Here is a 14515-nt window from a genome sequence, read left to right on the forward strand (position 1 = left end):
ATAAGTGTATGCTATATAGTGTGTGTATATCTGCATGTATAAGTGTATGCTATGTAGTGTGTGTGTGTATGTGCATGTATAAGTGTATGATATGTAGTGTGTGTATCTGCATGTATAAGTGTATGATATGTAGTGTGTGTGTATCTGCATGTGTAAGTGTATGCTATGTAGTGTGTTACTGTGCATTTTTGCTGACTTTAAAGGCCAGAATCTAGAATATTAATGGGGAATGCAGAGAGCCGTTTTAAAGAATCTATTATTAAATGTCCAATTAAGATAAAAAATATTTAGCACTGTCTCTGCAAAGACTAATTAAATACAGAGCTATACCAGTGGTTTGAGCTTGTGTTTGATATGCTGCCTAAGACTATGACTTTATTTTGAATTTTATTTATATTACTTTGGTCTTATGATTTTTTTTTAAGCCCCATCCCTTCTCACCACATTTATTTTTTTTCCGCAGGGGGGTTGTCCCTCATTTGAATTTTGAAATGTTGGGAGGTATGTACTTCTATTGTGCAATTTACTTAGTTTTCTTGGTATCCTTTGTTGAAAAGAATACATAGGTAGGCTCAGAAGCTGGGTGCTAGCTGCTGATTGGTGGCTACACAGAAATGCCTCTTATGATTGGCTTATCGATGTGTTCAGCTAGCTCCACTTGTGCATTGATGCTCCTTCAGCAAAGGATATTAAGGTAATGAAGCAAAATTAATACTAGAAGTAAATTGGAAAATGTATTCTCTGATTCATGAAAGAAACATTTTGGGTTTCATGTTCCTTTAAGGCCTAATAAATCTTCTAGGCTTCCTTAACCACTTAAGGACCACAGCACTTTTTCATTTTCTGTCCGTTTGGGACCAAGGCTATTTTTACATTTTTGCGGTGTTTGTGTTTAGCTGTAATTTTCCTCTTACTCATTTACTGTACCCACACATATTATATATCGTTTTTCTCGCCATTAAATGGACTTTCTAAAGATACCATTATTTTCATCATATCTTATAATTTACTATTAAAAAAATTATAAAATATGCTGAAAAAAATTGAAAAAAACACACCTTTTCTAAATTTGAGCCCCAAAATCTGTTATACATCTACAACCACCAAAAAACAACCAAAATAAATAGTTTCTAAATGTTGTCCTGAGTTTAGAAATACCCAATGTTTACAAGTTCTTTGCTTTTTTTGCAAGTTATAGGGCAATAAATACAAGTAGCACTTTGCTATTTCCAAACCATTTTGTTTTCTAAATTAGCGACAGTTACGTTGTAAGTAACACTGATATCTGTCAGGAATCCCTGAATATCCCTTGACATTAGGGTTGCAACCTTTAGTTCAGGCCAAACCTGAACACACTTGCACCGTGCACAGCAAATCAGAAAAATATTTTTGCAGAGTACACTATGTTTAATAGCACAACCACAAATGTGTGCATAGATATTCGCACACTTTCTATCTCATACACACACTCTCTTGCACATGCTCACACTCTAACACACTAACAAACACACTCACAGACACCCAAACAAACCAACGCTCTCGCACACACATTCACTCTCACTCACAGAAAGATACTAACAAAACACAAAGACCCTTACACACAGTCACACTCTCACAAAGACACACACAAGAGATAAATAACTGAGGGCATGTGCAGTATGTTGCAAATGCACAATGTCACCTTTCTGGCTGTGGTTGTTATCCACCAAACCCGGAAATCTGCATATCCGAACCTCACTCAGCTTCAACAGGCATACAAATGGAAACCCAAACTGTCATTCTTGGATAGGTGGTCACCCTGTTAGTCAGTCCTGTGTATCAGCCAGTGTATTGCAGTGCTATATGTATATCACAGTGATTAGTCAGTCAGCCAGTGTATAGCATCACTGTTTCTCACTATGTAAGCAGAGGATAGTGGTGTTGTATGAATTGTGTATAGTCAGTACTATGTGCCAGTGTACTTTGCTATAGGCAGAACTTATATTAAGTCATACTATGAGACAAAATGACAGTGTGATTTGGAGAATAGGCCTGAAATACTAAGGATCTGTAAATAGAAATACAAAATCATATTGTGCAGAAATTTTCTTATGCAATGATCCATGGTCAAATCTGCAACAAGTTTCCATAGGCATATGTATTACATTGTGTGGTTATGTACATTAAAGGAGCATGAAACCCACATATTTTCTTTCTTTTCTTTCTGTTAATCCAATAAACCTCATTTCACTACTACTGAAATATTACTGTGTCCTTTAGTTATTTGATAGATCAAAATGAAATTGCTGATCCAAACTCCCAATTATTTATTAATGAAAATCATGGAAATTGTCAGGGGTGCCTACTAAACTTTTGCATTCAACTGTATATATATATATGCAATAAAATCACGGATGCACTCTCCGTTGCAACTATTGGAATTTTGCCTCACGACCAATTATTCTAGGTTCGAAAACCAATTTTTCTACAGAAAACAGGAATGGCGATGGGGTCCAATGTGGCTTCATCATACGCCAATCTATACATGGCTGAATTTGAAACTACAGGAATGGACCTGTTTGGGGATCCAAACAACAAATTTTTCAAGCGCTATATCGATGATTTGCTCCTGATCTGGAGTGGATCGGTGGAAGAAGTTAAATAATGCCGGTTTATAAAGCTCTTAACTACTGTGCTCTAAAGTACACTAACACCCATAAACTACCTATGTACCCCTAAACCGAGGTCCCCCACATCGCCGCCACTCTATTAATTTTTTTTAACCCCTAATCTGCCGACCGCACGCCGCTGCCACCTACGTTATTCCTATGAACCCCTAATCTGCTGCCCCTAACACCACCGACCCCTATATTATATTTATTAACCCCTAATCTGCCCCCCTCAACGTCGCCTCCACCTGCCTACACTTATTAACCCCAAATCTGCCGACCGCACGCCGCTGCCACCTACGTTATCCCTATGAACCCCTAATCTGCTGCCCCTAACACCGCCGACCCCTATATTATATTTATTAACCCCTAATCTGCCCCCCTCACCGTCGCCTCCACCTGCCTACACTTATTAACCCCTAATCCGCCTCACTCCCGCCTCAATAACCCTATAATAAATAGTATTAACCCCTAATCTACCCTCCCTAACATCGCCAACACCTAACTTCAAGTATTAACCCCTAATCTGCCGATCGGAGCTCACCGCTACTCTAATAAATTTTTTAACTCCTAAAGCTAATTCTAACCCTAACACCCCCCTAAGTTAAATATAATTTTATTCTAACGAAATAAATTAACTCTTATTAAATAAATTATTCCTATTTAAAGCTAAATACTTACCTGTAAAATAAACCCTAATATAGCTACAATATAAATTATAATTATATTGTAGCTATTTTAGGATTAATATTTATTTTACAGGCAACTTTGTATTTATTTTAACCAGGTACAATAGCTATTAAATAGTTAATAACTATTTAATAGTTACCTAGTTAAAATAATTACAAAATTACCTGTAAAATAAATCCTAACCTAAGTTACAATTAAACCTAACACTACACGATCAATAAATTAATTAAATACAATACCTTCAATTATCTACAATTAAACCTAACACTACACTATCAATAAATTAATTAAATAAAATACCTACAAATAAATACAATTAAATAAACTAACTAAAGTACAAAAAATAAAAAAGAACTAAGTTACAAAAAATAAAAAAATATTTACAAACATTAGAAAAATATTACAACAATTTTAAACTAATTACACCTACTCTAAGCCCCCTAATAAAATAACAAAGCCCCCCAAAATAAAAAAATGCCCTACCCTATTCTAAATTAAAAAAGTTCAAAGCTCTTTTACCTTACAGCCCTGAAAAGGGCCCTTTGTGGGGCATGCCCCAAAGAATTCAGCTCTTTTGCCTGTAAAAAAAACACATACAATACCCTCCCCCCCAACATTACAACCCACCACCCACATACCCCTAATCTAACCCAAACCCCCCTTAAATAAACCTAACACTAAGTCCCTGAAGATCTCCCTACCTTGTCTTCACCTCACCGGGTTCAGCGATCGGTCCAGAAGAGGGTCCGAAGTCTTGATCCAAGCGGCGGCTGAAGAACTCCATCATCGGGCTGAAGTCGGAAGTCCATCATCGGGATGAAGTCTTCTATCAAGCCGCATCTTCAATCTTCTTTGTTCCGGAGCGGAGCGGAGCCATCTTCTTCCAAGCCGACGCGGAACATCCTCTTCAACCGATGCCTACTCGCCGAATGACGGTTCCTTTAAATGACGTCATCCAAGATGGCGTCCCTCGAATTCCGATTGGCTGATAGGATTCTATCAGCCAATCGGAATTAAGGTAGGAATATTCTGATTGGCTGATGGAATCAGCCAATCAGATTCAAGTTCAATCCGATTGGCTGATCCAATCAGCCAATCAGATTGAGCTTGCATTCTATTGGCTGATCGGAACAGCCAATAGAATGCAAGCTCAATCTGATTGGCTGATTGGATCAGCCAATCGGATTGAACTTGAATCTGATTGGCTGATTCCATCAGCCAATCAGAATATTCCTACCTTAATTCCGATTGGCTGATAGAATCCTATCAGCCAATCGGAATTCGAGGGACGCCATCTTGGATGACGTCATTTAAAGGAACCGTCATTCGGCGAGTAGGCGTCGTTAGAAGAGGATGGATCCGCGTCGGCTGGGAAGAAGATGGCTCCGCTCCACTCCGGAAGAAAGAAGATTGAAGATGCTGCTTGATAGAAGACTTCATCCCGATGATGGACTTCCGACTTCAGCCCGATGATGGATTTCTTCAGCCGCCGCTTGGATCCAGACTTCAGCCCGAGGATGGACGTCACTCTTCAGCCCCCCGCTTGGGCTTGGATCAAGACTTCAGACCCTCTTCTGGACAGATCGGGACCCGGTGAGGTGAAGACAAGGTAGGGAGATCTTCAGGGGCTTAGTGTTAGGTTTATTTAAGGGAGGTTTGGGTTAGATTAGGGGTATGTGGGTGGTGGGTTGTAATGTTGGGGGGGGGTATTTTATGTGTTTTTTTCCATGCAAAAGAGCTGAATTCTTTGGGGCATGCCCCGCAAAGGGCCCTTTTCAGGGCTGGTAAGGTAAAAGAGCTTTGAACTTTTTTAATTTAGAATAGGGTAGGGCATTTTTTTATTTTGGGGGGCTTTGTTATTTTATTAGGGGGCTTAGAGTAGGTGTAATTAGTTTAAAATTGTTGTAATATTTTTCTAATGTTTGTAAATATTTTTTTATTTTTTGTAACTTAGTTCTTTTTTATTTTTTGTACTTTAGTTAGTTTATTTAATTGTATTTATTTTAAGGTATTTTATTTAATTAATTTATTGATAGTGTAGTGTTAGGTTTAATTGTAACTTAGGTTAGGATTTATTTTACAGGTAATTTTGTAAGTATTTTAACTATTTTAGCTATTAAATAGTTATTAACTATTTAATAGCTATTGTACCTGGTTAAAATAAATACAAAGTTGCCTGTAAAATAAATATTAATCCTAAAATAGCTATAATATAATTTTAATTTATATTGTAGCTATATTAGGGTTTATTTTACAGGTAAGTATTTATCTTTAAATAGGAATAATTTATTTAATAAGAGTTAATTTATTTCGTTAGATAAAAATTATATTTAACTTAGGGGGGTGTTAGGGTTAGACTTAGCTTTAGGGTTAATCCATTTATTACAGTAGCGGCGAGATTCGGTCGGCAGATTAGTGGTTAATAATTGAAGTTAGGTGTCGGCGATGTTAGGGAGGGCAGATTAGGGGTTAATACTATTTATTATAGGGTTATTGAGGCGGGAGTGAGGCGGATTAGGGGTTAATAACTTTATTATAGTAGCGGTGCGGTCCGCTCGGCAGATTAGGGGTTAATAAGTGTAGGCAGGTGGAGGCGACGTTGTGGGGGGCAGATTAGGGGTTAATAAATATAATATAGGGGTCGGCGGTGTTAGGGGCAGCAGATTAGGGGTACACAGGGATAATGTAGGTAGCGGCGGTTTATGGAGCGGCAGATTAGGGGTTAAAAAAATATGCAGGTGTCAGCGATAGCGGGGGCGGCAGATTAGGGGTTAATAAGTGTAAGGTTAGGGGTGTTTAGACTCGGGGTTCATGTTAGAGTGTTAGGTGCAGACTTAGGAAGTGTTTCCCCATAGGAAACAATGGGGCTGCGTTAGGAGCTGAACGCTGCTTTTTTGCAGGTTTTTTTCAGCTCAAATGGCCCCATTGTTTTCTATGGGGGAATCATGCACGAGCACGTTTTTGAAGGTCCGTAAGCACCGCTGGAATTTAGAGTTGCAGTGGCGTTAAATTATGCTCTACGCTCCCTTTTTGGAGCCTAACGCACTGAAAACCCAGCCATTCTGTGAACTCTAAATACCAGCGGTATTTAAAAGGTGCGGGGGAAAAAAAGCACGCGTAGCTAACGCACCCCTTTGGCCGCCAAACTCTAAATCTAGCCGACAGTGTTTAGGTGATAAGAATGTGAGGGCAGAACAAGAGCAACTAACATTCGTGATGACCTATACTGGGAACAAAAAAGAAGTTAAAGAAATGCTGGCAAAACACTGGGATATATTAAAGAGCGACTATACATTACCCTTTGGTAATATGACATCCCTATGTATTGGATATAGGAGAGCTACCTCCTTAAGAGATATTTGGGTCAAGACTGACTCAAGATCATGTTACCAAAAGAAGTCCCGGTTGGACACAGCCAAACCTGAATGCTTTAGGTGCCTGGAATGCACAACATGCAATGGGTTTCAGACTGGCCAATACTTCACCCATCCAACAAAAAAGAAAATATACTTTCAAAAGTATCGGTTAACCCCTTAAGGACCGGGCATTTCAGACAAAAACTTCCCTAAAGACCAGAGCATTTTTAGCATTTTTGCCATCACTACATTTAAACAGAAATAGAGCCTTTTTTCATATTTGCCTATCAAAACTATATTTAGTTTTTTTAGCAGACAACCCAAAGTATTGATTTAGGCCCATTTTGGTATATTTCATGCCACCATTTCACTGTCAAATGCAATCAAATTAAAAAAACATGAACTTTTTAGCAATTTTATTAATTATTTACAAACAGCTTGTGTAATTATGGCACAAATGGTTGTAAATGCTTCTATGGGATCCCCTTTGTTCAGAAATAGCAGACATATGCTTTGGCATTGCGTTTTGGTAATTAGAAGGCCGCTAAATTCTGCTGCGCACCACACATTAGGTAGCTTGTAGGGTTAATTTTAGCTTTAGTGTAGAGATCAGCCTCCCACTTGACACATCCTACCCCCTGATCCCTCCCTGACCCCCCTCAAACAGCTCTTTTCCCTCCCTCACCTTACAATTGTCACCGCCATCTTAAGTACTGACAGAAAGTCTGCCAGTATGAAAATAAAAGCCTTTTTTTTTAAATATATATATATTTTTAAATATATTTGCTGCAGTGTAGGTTCCCCCTAAACCCCCCAACCTCCCTGATCCCCCCCATAAAAGCTCTCTAACCCTCCCCCTCTACCTATTTGCCACCATCTTAGGTACTGGAAGCTGTCTGCCAGTACTTAATTTGCTGCAAAATTGGCAATTAAAAAAAAAAAAAAGTCCCATGTTTACTTTAGTGTAGCTGCGCTCCTCAATACACTACCTCCCCCCCTCCCAGATCCCTTTCCGTTAACGGATCCCACATGGGATCCCCCTCATTGCCCCTACTCCCCCCTCCCTCCTTCACCCTCAATGACGCAGTTTTTTTTTATATTGAGCTTCCCTGTAGCGTGGCCGAGCGGTCCCACCCAGTCCCGCCCTCCTCTCGCCTCCTCCAACGATGGGCCGCCCACAAGCCTCCCTCTCACAAGCCGCCCATTACACTCCTACCACCAATTATCTGCACCACCGCTGTGCAATGCAGAGAGGGCCACAGAGTGGCCCTCTCTGCATCGACAACTCTGCAAATCTTTTTTTGCAGTGCCCCACTCATGGGGCATGCAGAAATAGCGCAATCTCGCTATTTTAAGTGAGATTGCGGCAGAGAGAAGCACAGGACTGCAGCGACGTACAGGGTACGTCGCAGGTCCTTAAGGGGTTAACATGCACCACTACTTATATTGTGTATTTACTCCATTGTACCTGTGGCATATCTTACATTGATGACTTATGATCTATGGACCATAGGTCAGCCATACGGATGGCTATACAGAAAGGGACATCGGAGCAACCTGTTGCACAAAATTTTGCCAAAGAAGGACATACTGTGGTAGACTTGAAATACACGATAATCGACCATGTTCCCCCATTACAACAAGGTGGAGATAGGGGAAGAGTCCTACTCCAGAAGGAAGAGAGATGGATTTACCAACCAGGGACTCTGACCCCAAAGGGGTTAAATTCACATCTGGACTGGCATTGTTTTCTTTGAGCTCCCTTGAATTTAATTCTGAATTTAATTCCAGATTTATATTGATTTTATGCCTGTCCACTAGTTCCCTCTAGCAAATAGAATTTTTTTTACAAGTGATAAAAAATTGTTTTGCATATGTATAATGCTAGCAGCTAGGTAGATGTAGTATTAGTTAGTGTAACATGTTAACAGTATGGTGACTAACATTTTTCAAGTTTTGATATTCTAATATGTAGCTTTTCTATTCTCCTGGCTGCATTTTATATTTGCTTGCTTGTACCTGTGTCTTTAAGTAGGCACCTCTGATCCTAGCATATGCAGACTTCTGATCAGGTACATTGACACAGATAGGGGCGATCAAATGGACATAACTGCCCCTTCTGTAATCACTCATAGCAACATTTATGCAGCTTTAAGCTGATTGTTTACTTTAGAATAAAATGCCGTTACGGAGTCTGTGACATTGAGTGTTTATGCTGGCTACTATGAGTACCAGATTGCAGACTGTCACGACACACTGTTGTATATAGAGTTGCAAGTATAACATTTTGGGGAATGTGGACATTACTATGATGTTATTTCAAGATTTGTTTAGTTTCCTTGTTCATTTTTGTTTTTATTGTTTAGATGTACAGTTTATTGAGGCCGGCTGTTGGGTTTGCTACCCAATGACGTCACCATTTGGGGAGTGACAGATTAGAGTCGCGGCTCGGCAGTCATTTGCACAGGGGTCTTAAGGCACAGTAGGGTGAGTACATGTTTATTGCTTGTTTTAAGGTGTCTGACGAAGGGGGTAAAACCCCGAAACGTTACATTAAATAGTGACAATTCTGTAAAGTCCAGGAGAGAGCTATGGTGTTTTTATTGCTTATCTACTTGTTTGGAAGCACCCTAGGCCGGCTCCAAAGCTTTCATTCCTGCTTTTTCAAACAAAGATGCCAAGAGAAACCATGTAACCTAAAGCTAGTTTTTTTTTATTTTTAATACATACATTTTTATACATAGTACAAGCATAAAGATTGTACAGTACTGTACTATAGCAGATCATGTCCGCCAGACATTGCTGAATGCCGAGATCATACTCTGTTGGCATTAAACATTGCACAAGCAGTTCTGGTGAACTGCTTGTGCAATACCGCCCCCTGCAGATTCGTGCCCAACGTACACAATCGGGTGGATTGCAGACCGCTGCTTCTTAAATCCTGTTTTCGGCGAGTCTGAAGGCTCGCGCAAAAACAGGGCGATTAGGGGCCATTCAGCCATTTTTAAATCGTCCCCCTAGTGTGCCCTTTTTTGAAACTTCTAGGAATATATATATGTATAGAGAGAGCTCCTTGAAAAAGCTGAGTATAATCAGCAAAACATATGTCGGAGTAGTTGAAGGAACTATATGGACTGATCAAGAAGAGGGGTTTCATTTGATATACAGCAAGGCTATATTACCCAAAGTGTAAATATATTTGAAGGACTTTAACGCACTATATGTGAGTGTAAACCTGGGCTGTTATACCCAGAGTGATATTTGTCTGTTTTTAAACATTTTAATACAGTTGTATGCTGCTACCTGGGAGATTTGTTTGTTGAGCCATTACCCTAGAGCTAGTCGTAGCTCTTTATCATGTGAAAAGGACCCGCTCTGTTGTGATATTGTAAACAGATTTATGCTATGTTACCCTTTTCTTTCCTTTGAGGATCACCTTTGAGGATTTTTCAAGCAATAAAGACTTTTTTACAATACACCTACAACTCTTGACATTTGGATATTTGTGTGGTCGGTATCAAAAAAGTGTTAACATTACTTGATTAATAAACACACTTTTTTATCTGTATTTTATATATATTTTTGTGTAAAATTTACATTGTGACACTTTTTTATTTGTAGTTTCACAATACCTGTAAAAAAAACTTTGTGGAAACTCTTTCTTAAAATTCAGGTGAGTAGGCATGTCTGGACTAGCTCCTAAGATGGCCACTTTCTAGTGAGCTCTGCTCTTAAAATTCTCAATCTACTATGAAATGTAAATTATCCTAACTCATCCAGTGCAGATTCACATCTCAAAAAGTAGAGAATGCTTTCCTGATCGAGATGATACTTATATTGTATCCTAAAATAACTCCTAAATTGGACAGTTGGGTCTTATAGACCGGTTCCTAAAAAATCACTGCTCAGCATTTTCCCAGAGTAACCGGGTACATAGAGATAACACTATCATCTGGACACAATGAACATCCCTATGGAGTATTTTAATGCAGAATTGAAAGCCCTTTTAAAAGCACTGGAAAGACGGATGCTAAAACAATTTCAAATCTTGACACGTGCTATACGGTTGGACGCTGAACACGAGGAAAAACCCACAACAACCATGGCGGGGCCAGAGAAGTTGGATGAAAGGTGCACACAGCCCGACAGCCTCATAACCGATCAGCTATTGATAACCGCACCTTTATTCATAAGCCACAATAGCTCCGAAATACATACTCCATGGTCTATCATATTCCGGAGGAACCAACCGGTCTGCAAGAGAGAGTAAAGCATGAACCGCTGACTATTCAAGAGGAACCTGTAAGACGAGCCGGGGAGCAGCAGTCCATGAATTACAACCATAAAAGTGGTCAACGGAATGCCTTTGTCACTTACAGCTCTCTTTCTGCTTTAAATGGCGGTTCCACGGCTGGAAAGCAACATAGGTCTCACCTTACCAGCCTCTCTGAATCCTCTATGACCCGATCTGAAACTACCCATCCCATATGGCGTCCGAGACTCTCGCAAGTATGGTCACCCGGAGCTGGGCTCTTCCCAGATGATCAAATTGATCTCACACGATCCGGCAGGCCTTCTACATGACCAACTTCTACCCTGCATACGACGGACAATCTTGAAAAGAGCTGTGGGTTAGTGAACACAGACGCAGCTGGAGAGATTTTGCTAGCACGAAAATCTGTTAGCAGGCGGTTTATTTACCTCTGTTCAGCTCGTCTCCCAGATCTTCTGACCAAAGATACAGCTACCCTAACACTTTACGACCCTGATTTCAGAGGGCCAGCCTGAATAACATCAACCCGGGACTGAGATGGTATTGTGATAGGTTTCCTCACTATACTACCGGGTAACAGCTATTTGGGGATTTGGACAGTTTTGTTGCGGTGTTCTTCACGGGTTTACAGTTATGTTTAGATTCTGTTATAGTGGTAAGGGGCACAAATCAGAAGTATGCGTGATATGTACTTAATATCTCTCTTAATGTTTCGTGTATATACCTGAAGTCAGGCATGTTTCCCTCTGACGGTATGACAGGATAGATTTCAGTGAGTCCACCTTTCAAACTCTACAGATCACCACATTAACTTTTAATATACCTGACATTTACTGCATGGTTTGGTGGGCAAATATATCAGAGTTGCTTCTTGGGGTCACTAGCCATTTAGGTACCAATCATTACCCTACATAAGAGGGATGATCGACTAATATAAAGCAGATACTAATATGACATCCACTGATAAGAGTTTAATTACTTTTACTGTATAGTTTGCATACACTTAGGGAACACTAGGGATAGCTCCTCTTTATACTTCTTACTACAATCCTTACTATGTCCTGTGACCCATGATATCTGATACTGTATATTACATAGTTTACTTGATACACTAGTAGATACTGATTTCTCACCATCTCTTATCTGAACCTATGCTTAAGTCAGATCAGATCTACATTTTATCTTGGGCTGAGAAGTACATAAGTTGGCATTTATCTTTATTATTACAAGTACATCTCACTGGAGCACTATCTTTCCCTTCAAAGCCAAGATCTCTTTTTGATCAGTATAATGGATAGGGATGTGTATATAGCACTAATACTATCCCCTGCTGTCAAGGTTTTTTGACCCTAGTTTTACAAATAGCTAGTATCACCCCAAAAATGGTTACGTGCAACTAAGAGCTGTATTTCGGAGGACAATATCATGAGGATACCATGTGGATGTTTCACTACCCTTCAGGGGTTGGCAAAATCTCCTAGCTCCCTCCACTACTGCGACACTCCCCTTTTCTCAGTTAAATAGTCTCACCTCCCGCACTCATAAGTAACAAAGTAACACCTTCTAAATACATAGTTAGGGAGAAATTTCTATAGACACGCGCTAACTTGTCAGGCTCTTATGTAAAGAGGGTGTATGTACCCATCATAACAGGCCTACTTATATACCACCTCTTAATGCAGAGCCAACCGCCTGAAAATAATACATATTCATAGGATCTACTTCCTAGCAGACCTCAGATTCATCATGTATTGCCCTATTGCGAGGCTCCTGCCTCTAAATCCGGCAATTATGACATAACCACTCCATTACATAAGAGAGCCACATAAGTCCATCTTACCCCCTAGGAACTAGTATTTACATTATATGGCAAGGGCCCCAGATGCCCACTTTGTAATCTCTATTTTTGATATATACATGGCCGTTACTGGGACATATACCAGCTTCCTATATAAGGGGCCTCCGTTTAAAAAGGTATAATTTTGCAATCTTAGCCTTAATCTTCCTCACCTCCCACATATATAGGATATTTTGGTCTTCAACCTCCACGCTCAACATATTTATAGCTCCCCCTATTCATACCTGATCTTTGTCATCAATTAAATAGGGTTTGGATAAGTCACTAGTTTGTAGAGGTGGTTCAGAGATGATCCTCTCTCCTATGAATATAGTCCCTACTTAAACATCTTTTGTTTATTATATTCTTATATTATTCTTGACAGATCCCTTTCATGTTGGTAGTCACTATCTTCTTATTAATAGATAATATGTTTGTAGCTATTTGTCAACTTTACATACCAAAAAGTGACACCATATCACACCAGTTCACCTCCATAAGTTTATGCTAATTATCATGGGCCCAAGGGTAATCTAGAGCCCACACAGGAGGTATGCTAACTAAAAATGTGGTCTCATCTGTATATACTCAGCCTGAATGGTGGACTCTGGTATCACTTTCTCTTTGTATATGTTAACCGCTTTTATTATCATTTTCATTGTACTCCTACTTATAAAGCAATCATCCTGCACCCACAACTAAAGTATAATGATGGCCCTTGCACACATTTATCTCCCTTCCCTATTAGATATTACTGTGCCCATTTGATAATGACATTTCTAACTATGATTCTATTTGTCATTAACTCCCCCGGACACCCCCCCCCTTCCAATTCTAAAGCAGCTCTTGCCTTCTGACTTTCCCCTTAAACTCTACCCAATGGTCTAAGAGTGACCTCCTTGTAACCACCAATCGCCAATAAATTACCCATTTCACTGGCCCAAGAGTGGCCCATGATATAGTTACAACATTCCTATAATTATTAAGAAAAATGAGGTTCAATTGGTATGTGATTTTTTTTTCTCTTTTTCCCTTTATTGTAGTTATCTCATTGTCTGCTATTATCTGATATGTTGTAATTTATATACTTGACTTGCAGACTCCGATTATTGTATAGTTGTCCATGGAACAAAGCATTATTTGAATATGTCAAAACCTTGTGTTCTCACTCTGTTTCTCAATTTATAAAAACCTCAATAAAAAAATGTATTAAAAAAAAAAAAAAAATTCAGGTGAGTAAAAAACGTTTTTGTCCTGTCATCAACACATAACATACGGCTAGATTTAGAGTTTGGCGGTAGATGGGGTGTGTTAGCTACGCATGGTTTATGTCTAACACACTGAGTTTTTTAACGCGGGTATTTAGAGTTTAAAAATAACCATCTAACGATACTCCTAATGCGTGTATTTCACACGCGGAATGCCGCATGCGTTAGACAGTCTCCCATAGAAATCAATGGAAAAGCAAACAAACACGCTTTTTTCACCTAACACTAGATCTCGCGAGAAATACGCACTGCTCGGTCATATGACGTATACCACATAATGCACAACAATAACACACCGCAAATGTCACAACAACAATCACAGAACAAAGCACATAACCATTACACATTCAGAAGCGGGGGAAAATTAATAACATAAAATACAGGGAAAACGCATATCATTTAAGATGTGGAAATACGGAAAATAACAACAAGGAAAAATAAAT

This window comes from Bombina bombina, chromosome 5 (assembly GCF_027579735.1).
Source record: "Bombina bombina isolate aBomBom1 chromosome 5, aBomBom1.pri, whole genome shotgun sequence".
In the NCBI taxonomy this organism is placed as follows: Eukaryota; Metazoa; Chordata; class Amphibia; order Anura; family Bombinatoridae; genus Bombina; species Bombina bombina.